This window comes from Erythrolamprus reginae, chromosome 3, assembly GCF_031021105.1.
Source record: "Erythrolamprus reginae isolate rEryReg1 chromosome 3, rEryReg1.hap1, whole genome shotgun sequence".
Classification (NCBI taxonomy): Eukaryota; Metazoa; Chordata; class Lepidosauria; order Squamata; family Dipsadidae; genus Erythrolamprus; species Erythrolamprus reginae.
The window spans coordinates 2,052,168-2,061,598 of NC_091952.1; positions in this window are offsets into that span (position 1 = coordinate 2,052,168).

The following is a 9,431-nucleotide window of genomic DNA, read 5'->3' on the forward strand; positions in this document are numbered from 1 at the left end:
TACATACAAGCATACCATGTATAAATTCTTTTTTTTTTTTTTTGAAAAATACTTTATTTATTTACAAGCATAATTAAAAACAGGGAGGGGGATTGGGGGAAGGGGGGACAGAATGAAAAGTTGGGGGTGGGATAGGGTGGGAAGGAAGGGAGAATTCGAAAACAAAACATTTATAATAGAATTGTAATACAAGTGGGTTATAATACACAAGTGTCTTAGAAAAAGTGTAATAACTCTTACTTTCTTAATCTTAATATTTATATATGGAGATAGCTCAAATGTAGTATTTCTTAGTATACATATATTGACATTAAAGTTCTAGCTGTGAAGAGGGGGAGAAAAGAAAAGAAGAAAGAGAGAAAGAGAAATAATAAAAAAAAAAAGGGAGAGAGAGAAAAAGAGAAGAATCTGCATTTAATGCAGACGTTTTTTATGGACGACTTTTGTTTAATTGTAGAGTGGGGAGTATATAGGTGATGTAGTGGGTGTGTATAAAGATTAATTATACTGAAAGTAGTCGGTATGTTTATAGTGTGTGTTAAGTTAGTTAGAAAACAGATAAAAAGATATTTGATTTATTTTCTTGTTGCAAATTTGATTAGTTTTTGGTGCTTCTTTTCTAATTTATGTTAATATTAATTTAAGTGTTGAAGGTACTTTTGGATGTGGTAACATATGAACTTTACAATAAGAGTTTTTTGTATTTTTTCTGAGAAACCCATTTATGCCAACTTTCCCATGCTTTGTAATATTCTGAGTCTTTTTTGTTTTGTGCTTCCATTGCTATTTTAGACATTTCAGCACATTCGTTAATTTTCGTAATTATTGTAAAGAAAGAGGGTACTTGATCAGATTTCCAAAGAGAGGCATATGATATTCTGGCTGCAGTTATAATTTGTAGTATAAGGTATTTTTGTGTCTTAGTAAGGTTTTGTCTGAATATCCCCAAAAGATAGAGCTCAGGTTTGAGTGGTAATTTGATTAACATGACTTGGTCGATTAGGGATTGAATTGTTGTCCAGTATTTTTGTGCAATTGGGCATGTCCACCATGTGTGGTAGTAGGTTCCAGGTTTGATCTTGCACTTCCAGCAGGTCGGTGAAAAATTGGGAAACATTTTGGATATTCTTGCTGGGGGCAAATGCCAACGATAAAACATTTTAATTTGGTTCTCCTTTTAAGACATTGCAGTTGTCATTTTATAATTTGATGTCCATGTTTTCTCCCACTCAATTAAGTTAATCGTATATCCAAAATTCTGAGCCCAAGCTATCATACAACATTTCACTTGCTCTTCGGGGTTTTCTTGGATTAGTAAGTAGTTGTACAATTTTGAAATCATTTTTGTAGAAGGACCGAAAAGAATCGTGTCTATTACATTATTATTTTGAAATCCAAATTGCTTTTTGTGTTGTTCATATTTTAGTTTAATTTGTAAATATGTTAACCAATCTATATTAATTCCTTGATTGTTCAATTGTTGTTTAGAAATAAGAGCGTCTGATTCATCGAGTAATTGTTGGTATCTCAGAGTTTTAGAGTACGAGAAGAGATTGGGAAAAGTTAGTATTTCATTGGGGGATATCCATTTTGGTATTGAGGTGTAGTAATTTTTTTTTATAGTAAACCAGATTGTTATTAGTGTTTTGCGTAGGTAATGATTTTTGAAATATTTGGGTATTTTGTGGTAGTCTGCTGTCAAGAAAGTATGCCACCCAGCAAGAAGATCAAATCCTTCCAGTGTTAAGAGTCTTGTGTTTTGGAGCGTAATCCAATTTTTAATCATGGTTAAAATGGTCGCTTGGTAATACATATAAAAATCTGGAAGTCCAAGTCCACCCCTGGATCTAAGGTCTTGAAGGTTTTTCAATTTTATTCTGGCCTTCTTCTTGGTCCAAATAAACTTCTTTACTTGTTTGTGGAGAGTATTAAAAAAAGTTTTATTCAGATTTATTGGAGCAAACTTGAAATAGGTAAAGAAACCTTGGAAGAATGTTTGATTTTATGGCAGCTATTTTTCCCATAATAGATAAGTTTAATTTTGACCATCTGTTAAGATCTTGTTGTATTTCTTTAACTAATCGTTCATAATTGTCTTTTTTGATAGTAGCATAATTTGAAGTCATCCAAATTCCTAAATATTTAATTTTTTTTGTGGTCTTTATTTTAATTAATTCTTCCAAGGTATGTATCTCTTTTGGTATCATATTTTTTGTCAAAATTTGTGTTTTATTTTTATTGATTTGTAGGCCAGATATTTCACCAAATTTATAAATTTCGTCAAATAAAATGGGTGCTGTTCGAATTGGATCTTGTAGGATGAATACAATGTCATCCACAAAGGCCTGCAGTTTGTAATGTTCTTTTTTAATCATAATACCGTGAATTTGTGGATTGTTTCTTATAGTCTTGAGAAAGGTCTCGATGGCCAGAATAAAAATAAGTGGGGACAGAGGACATCCTTGACGTACACCTTTAGTTATAGTAATTGTGTTGGTAATATCATTGTTAAAAAGAATTTTGACCGATTGAATAGAATAAATAGTTTTGATTAGATTGAAAAATTTGGAGCCGAAATTCATGAATTTAATTTGATTTATAAGATAATGCCATTGGAGACTGTCAAAAGCTTTTTTGAGATCCATAAATATTAATGCAGCTGCTTTATCATAGTTTTTGTCATAGTATTCCAAGGCATTTAGTATAGTTCTTGTGTTTGTGGAAATGTTTCTTCCCGGAAGAAATCCGTTTTGGTCAGAATGGATAATTTTATTTAATATATTTTTTAGTCTGTCCGCAATTATTGATGCAAATATTTTATAATCAGTGTTAAGTAATGCAATCGGTCTGTAATTCTCCAAATGGTGTCTATTTTCAATGTCTTTAGGGATAAGGGTTATATAGGATTCAAACCAGGACGTGGGCAGTTTTGCATGTGAGAGCGCATTGTTATAGATGTCTAAGAGTATGGGTGCCATTATATCCATATGAAATTTATAAAATTCAGATGGGATTCCGTCTGGTCCTGGGGTTTTATTGTTTTTTTGTTTGTTTATTGCAGCCTCAATATCCGAAATAGAAATTGGTTTGTTTAGAAGGGTTCTTTGGTCATCTGTTATCGTAGTTGTTTGTTCATTTGTTTGTAAATATTTTGATATTAAATCGGCATCCAAATTTGAGACTTGGTAGAGTTGTTGATAAAAGTTTTGGATAATTTGTTTTTTTTCAGAATTGGTCGTTTTCAGTTGTCCAGAAGGGTCAACTAAAGTATCTATGTTCCTATCGGATTTTTGATGGGCTAATTTGAGAGAAAGCCAACGTCCTGGTTTATTGGCCGCTTCAAAATATGTTTGTTTCGCATTTTTAACCTTTTGGGCAATGTGTTGTTGTGTTATTAAGTTTATTTGATGTTTGATCGTATTTATTTCTAATAGAGTTATGTTATTTTTAGGATCATTGCAGAGTAGTTTTTCTGCTTCTTGAAGAGAGATGTTTAGTTTTTGAAGTTGTGCATATTTTTCTTTGTTTTTGTTTGCTGTGTATGAGATGTAAATACCGCGTATGTATGCTTTAGTGGCGTCCCACGCTATTTCGTTGGGTATCTCGCCATTGAAGTTAATTTGGATGAAAGGGGGGATATCATTCTGTATTTTATGTTGAAATTGTTTTTGGTTTATCACTGTTGAGTACATTGACCATCTATGCGGAATATTGTAAGTGTTGTCTTTTATTGTGAGTAGGAGGGGGTTGTGGTCTGCCCAAGTTGCATTGAGTATTTGAACATCAATTATTTGATTTATTATTTCTATATTAGACCAAGCCATGTCAATACGTGAGCAGGTTCGATGGGGGGGAGAGAAAAAGGTATATTGTATAGATTTAGGGTAAAAGTATCTCCAAATGTCTTTTAAGGCATATTCATAAATTATTTGTTGAAAAGTAGAGGGAATGATGTTACGGGTACGACACATGTATAAATTCTATAAGCCTAGGGGGAAATGAAAATTTCAATTCCCCCATGCCTGACGACAGAGGTGCGTTTTAAGGAGCTTGCGAGGAGGGTGGGGGCAGTTCTAATCTCCGGGGGGAGCTGGTTCCAGAGGGTCGGGGCCGCCACAGAGAAGGCTTTTCCCCTAGGTCCCGCCAAACGACATTGCTTAGTCGACGGGACCTGGAGAAGGCCAACTCTGTGGTACCTTCCTCAACTGTGAGAGGGATCTTGGAGACGTACATCAGTGCACTAGTGTGCCTTTCGTCCCCTGTCCAATTGTCTCTCCTTATCTTATATATCTTTTCTTCCTTTCATATATCTTCTCCTCTATTTTTATATCTTTTCTTCTATCCTTTTCTTTATATATAATACTTCATGTCTATTCTCTTCAATATGTGTTGTGTATTGGACAAAATAATTAATAACTAACTAACTAACTAACCAACCAACTAAATAAACAAACAAACAAACAAACAAACAAACAAACAAACAAATAAATAAATAAATAAATAAATAAATAAATAGTGGTAGTGGACAACCCTTTAAATGTGAGCCAGTCGTGTGCAGCAGCTGCCAAAAAAGCCAACCCAGTTCTCGGCTGCATAAACAGAGGGAGAGAATCAAGATCACGCAAAGTGTTAATACCACTTTATAAGGCCTTGGTAAGGCCACACTTGGAATACGGCACTCAGTTTTGCTCGCCACAATGCAAAAAAGGATGTTGAGACTCTAGAAAAAGTGCAGAGAAGAGCAACAAAGAGGATTAGGGGACTGGAGGTTAAAAGATATGAAGAACAGTTGCAGGAACTGGACATGGATAGTTGAATGGAAAGAAGGACCAGGGGAGACATGATAGCAGTCTTCCAATATCCCAGGGGCTGCCACAAAGAAGAAGGAGTCAACCTCCAAAACACTTGAGGATAGAACAAGAAGCAATGGGTGGAAACTAATCCAGGGTAGAAACAACTTAGAACTAAGGAGACAGTTAGAACAATTAATCCGTGGAACAGAAGTTGCCTCCAGAAGTTGTGAATGCTCCAACACTGGAAGTTTTTAAGCAGATGTTGGATAGCCATCTGTCTGAAATAGTATAGAGTTTCCTGCCTAAGCAAGAGGTTGGACTAGAAGATCTCCAAGGTCCCTTCCAACTCTGTTGTTGTTGTTGTTGTTGTTGTTGTTGTTACTTTAAGACTTGTGGACTTCAACTCCCAGAATTCCTTAGCCAGCTTTGAATTCTGGGAGTTGAAGTCCCCAAGTCTTAAAATAGTCATGGTTGGAGACCCTCCCTTGATTTAAAGCAACATCTTCCACGTTGAAGGCAGTTTGCTAATGCAGAAGCTCCTCTGCTGCGTTTTGCTAGCTGCCCACAGGGAAACTGAGGCAGGAGAAAGCAATGGATTGGGGGGGGGCATGGCCAGGAAGGTAGAAAGCATTCAGGTTCAAGGAGGGAGGGGCTTTTCAAATGGTCACCCTGTTCCTGCCAATTTAGCACTTACCAGCTTTATGACCTGTCTCAGAGGGCCGGGCAGCTGTGTTGTTAAATTTGAGAGCTGGACAAGCCCAGTGGAAGGACATGACCTGCCAGAGGGCTGAAAGGACAGCAGCTGGCAAGGCCTGAATGGGGAAAACATCAGGAAAGCCCATAAACCTGGAAACAATAGAAATCGGACGTGCAGATCTTAGAGTCCGGCACAGAGGGGATGACTCAGAAACCACGATGTGAACCAGGCAGAGGGAGCTTCTGCGAGATTCGCTTCGGGATCCAAAGTCCACAGCTGGGCTCTGCCTTGCTTGCTGTGGCCCCTAAATTGACCCCGAAAAGGAAAACATGAAACACTCTGAAGTCCTTTTTTGGTGGTGAGCTGCCTTGAATCTTGGATGTTCTCTTGTAGATGTTTTATGAGCCAATTTGGTTCTACACAACCTTCTAGTATAATTAGTAATAATAACAACAAAAACAACAACAACAATACTTTTGCCAGACCCATCCTAGAATACAGCTCATCTGTTTGGAACCCATACCACATTTCTGACATTAACAATGTCCAGAGATACTTCACCAGAAGAACCCTTCACTCCTCTACCCGAAACAGAATCCCATATGAAACTAGACTTACAATCCTGGGTCTTGAAAGATTAGAACTAAGACACTTCAAACATGATCTAAGTATTGCCCACAAGATCATATGCTGAAATGTCCTGCCTATCAACGACTACTTCAGCTTCAACCGCAACAACACAAGAGCACGCAACAGATTCAAGCTTAATATTAACCGCTCGAAACTTGACTGTAAAAAATACGACTTTAGTAATCGAGTTGCTGGTGTGGAACTCATTACCGGACTCTGTAGTATCATCCCCTAACCCCCAACACTTTACCCTTAGACTGGAAAAGCATTATGAAGTGGTACATGTCTAAATGCTATTGCTATTCCTTCCTTCCTTCCTTCCCTCCCTCCTATCTTCTTTCCTTCCTTCCTTCCCTTCTTTTATTTATTTATTATTTATTAAATTCCTTCCTTCCTTCTTTCCTCCTTCCCTCCCTTCCTTTCTTCTTTCCTTCCTTCCTTGGTGGGTCAAATTAGGATCCAGATTGTTGGGGGCAAGAGGCTGATTCTGTAAACTGCTTAGAGAGGGCTGGAAAAGCATTATGAAGCGGTACATAAGTCTAAATGCTATTGCAATTCCTTCCTTCTTCCTTCCCTCCCCCCTTCCTTCCTTCCTTCCCTCCTTCCCTCCTTCCCTCCTTTCCTCCTTCTTTCCTTCCCACCCTCCCCCCCTTCCTTCCTTCCTTCCTTCCCTCCCTCCCCCCTTCCTTCCTTCCTTCCCTCCCCCCTTCCTTCCTTCCTTCCCTCCTTCCCTCCTTCCCTCCTTTCCTCCTTCTTTCCTTCCCACCCTCCCCCCCTTCCTTCCTTCCTTCCTTCCCTCCCTCCCCCCTTCCTTCCTTCCTTCCTTCCCTCCTTCCCTCCTTTCCTCCTTCCTTCCTTCCCTCCCTCCCCCCTTCCTTCCTTCCCTCCCTCCCCCCCTTCCTTCCTTCCTTCCCTCCCTCCCCCCTTCCTTCCTTCCTTCCCTCCCTCCCCCCTTCCTTCCTTCCTTCCTTCCTTCCTTTCCTCCTTCCCTCCTTCCCTCCTTCCCTCCTTTCCTCCTTCCTTCCTTCCTTCCCTCCCTCCCCCCTTCCTTCCTTCCTTCCTTCCCTCCCCCCCTTCCTTCCTTCCTTCCTTCCTTCCTTCCTTCCTTCGTCAAATGAGGACCAGATTGTTGTGAGTAAGAGGCTGACTCTGTAAACCGCTTAGAGAGGGCTGGAAAAGCACTGGGAAGTGGTATGTAAGTCTAAGTGCTATTGCTATGCTTTTGTTACTGGGAATTGATAAGGTCAGGGGAAGGGGTGCCTGAAGACCCTGCCAATTCACCTAATTGGAGAACATGACCTGTGACCCTTTCCAGGCCCTATGCCTCTTAACATAATAATCTTTCGTTCAAAAGAGACATTTTGGTGCCTATCTTGGCGAAAAGCAAGCCGATCATCCTCAAAGGTCCCAGCCTCTTTCGGCACCAACCTTTCCAACTCAACTCTCTGGGCTTCAGCTGACTCTGTATTTGCTATTATTATCCGAAAGGAGAGAAGGGCGGATGGCAGGAAACCGGGTGAAGACAAAGTCATGATGCATTGCTTGCTTGGCTGGGGGAAAATTGTGGGTGGAGGGGAGACCTTTCCTTGGTTGCAACAAGATTCAAACACCCCCCCTTCCCGAATGTTGATCAAATTTCAGAGATGACCTCAGGCATTAGAAACATAGAAACACTGAAGGTAGATGGCACAAAAAGACCTCCTGGTCCATCTAGTCTGCCCTTATACTATTTCCTATATTTTATCTTAGGATGGATCTATTTTTATCCCAGGCATGTTTAAATTCAGTTACTGTGGATTTACCAACCACGTCTGCTGGAAGTTTGTTCCAAGGATCTACTACTCTTTCAGTAAAATAATATTTTCTCATGTTGCTTTTGATCTTTCCCCCAACTAACTTCAGATTGTGTCCCCTTGTTCTTGGGTTCACTTTCCTATTAAAACACGTCTCACCTGAACCTTATTTAACCCTTTAACATATTTAAATGTTTCGATCATTTCCCTTTTGTCCTCCAGACTATACAGATTGAGTTCATGAAGTCTTTCCTGATATATCAATGAAAGAAGAGAAGAAAAGAAATAGGAATAGAAGAAAAGATATACAGTATGAGATATAGGAGAGACAATAGGACAGGGGACGGAAGGCATGCTAGCGCACTTATGCACTTTTGCTAACACAGAACTGCCAATACAATACTCAGATTGATTTATTCCTTCTTTTAAAAAAATAAAAAATAAAAGATCTTTCCAGGCTGCCTGTAAGGCAGAAGCCCAAAGCCAACTCCCTGGATAGCGTACGTATAACACCAATGAAATATTAATCGTGGCAGCATTGCAGTTGGGGAAGAAAGTCCTCCAACAGATCCAAGCAGAGAAGGAAAGTGGGGGGGGGGGGGGGGGAAAGAGATTAAAAAACAAAGAACGGTTCCAGAATGGGGGGAAAGAGAAGTGAAGAAATACGCTCTCTTCCCAGGTTTGCTTTCGCTCTGGCAGCCGATGCTGGGCCAGGCTCTGCCTTGGCCAAGGGGCTGCTTGATCCTTGCCGTTGCTGGCCAGCAGATTCCCTCACCGGAGGCCGCTTGGCCAGGTCTACTCCATGACCTCACCTGGCAGGTCTGGGCGGCTGAGGCTGATCAGGGAAGGGGAGGCGGATCGGTTCCAAGATGTTGAAGCCCAGAAAGAAAGTGGCAAGCTTAGAAACATAGAAACATAGAAGATTGACAGCAGAAAAAGACCTCCTGGTCCATCTAGTCTGCCCTTCTACCATTTCCTGGATTTTATATTAGAATGGATCTATGTTTATCCCAGGCATGTTTCAATTCAGTGACTGTGGATTTACCAACCACACCTGCTGGAAGTTTGTTCCAAGCATCTACTACTCTTTGAGTAAAATAATATTTCCTCACATTGCTTCTGATCTTTCCCCCAACTAACCTCATATTGTGCCCCCTTGTTCTAGTGTTCATTTTCCTATTAAAAACACTTCCCTCCTGGACCTTATTTAACCCTTTAGCATATTCAAATCTTTCGATCCTGTCCCCCCTTTTCCTTCTGTCCTCCAGACTCTACAGATTGAGTTCATGAAGTCTTTCCTGATACGTTTTATGCTCAAGACCTTCCACCATTCTTGTAGCCCGTCTTTGGACCTGTTCCATTTTGTCAATATCTTTTTGTAGGTGAGGTCTCCAGAACTGGACACAGTATTCCAAATGGGGTCTCACCAGCGCTCTATACAGCGGGATCATAATCTCCCTCTCTTATTTCCAATCTCTTATCCATTTAGTCCATATATTATGACATTCCTTCTACATT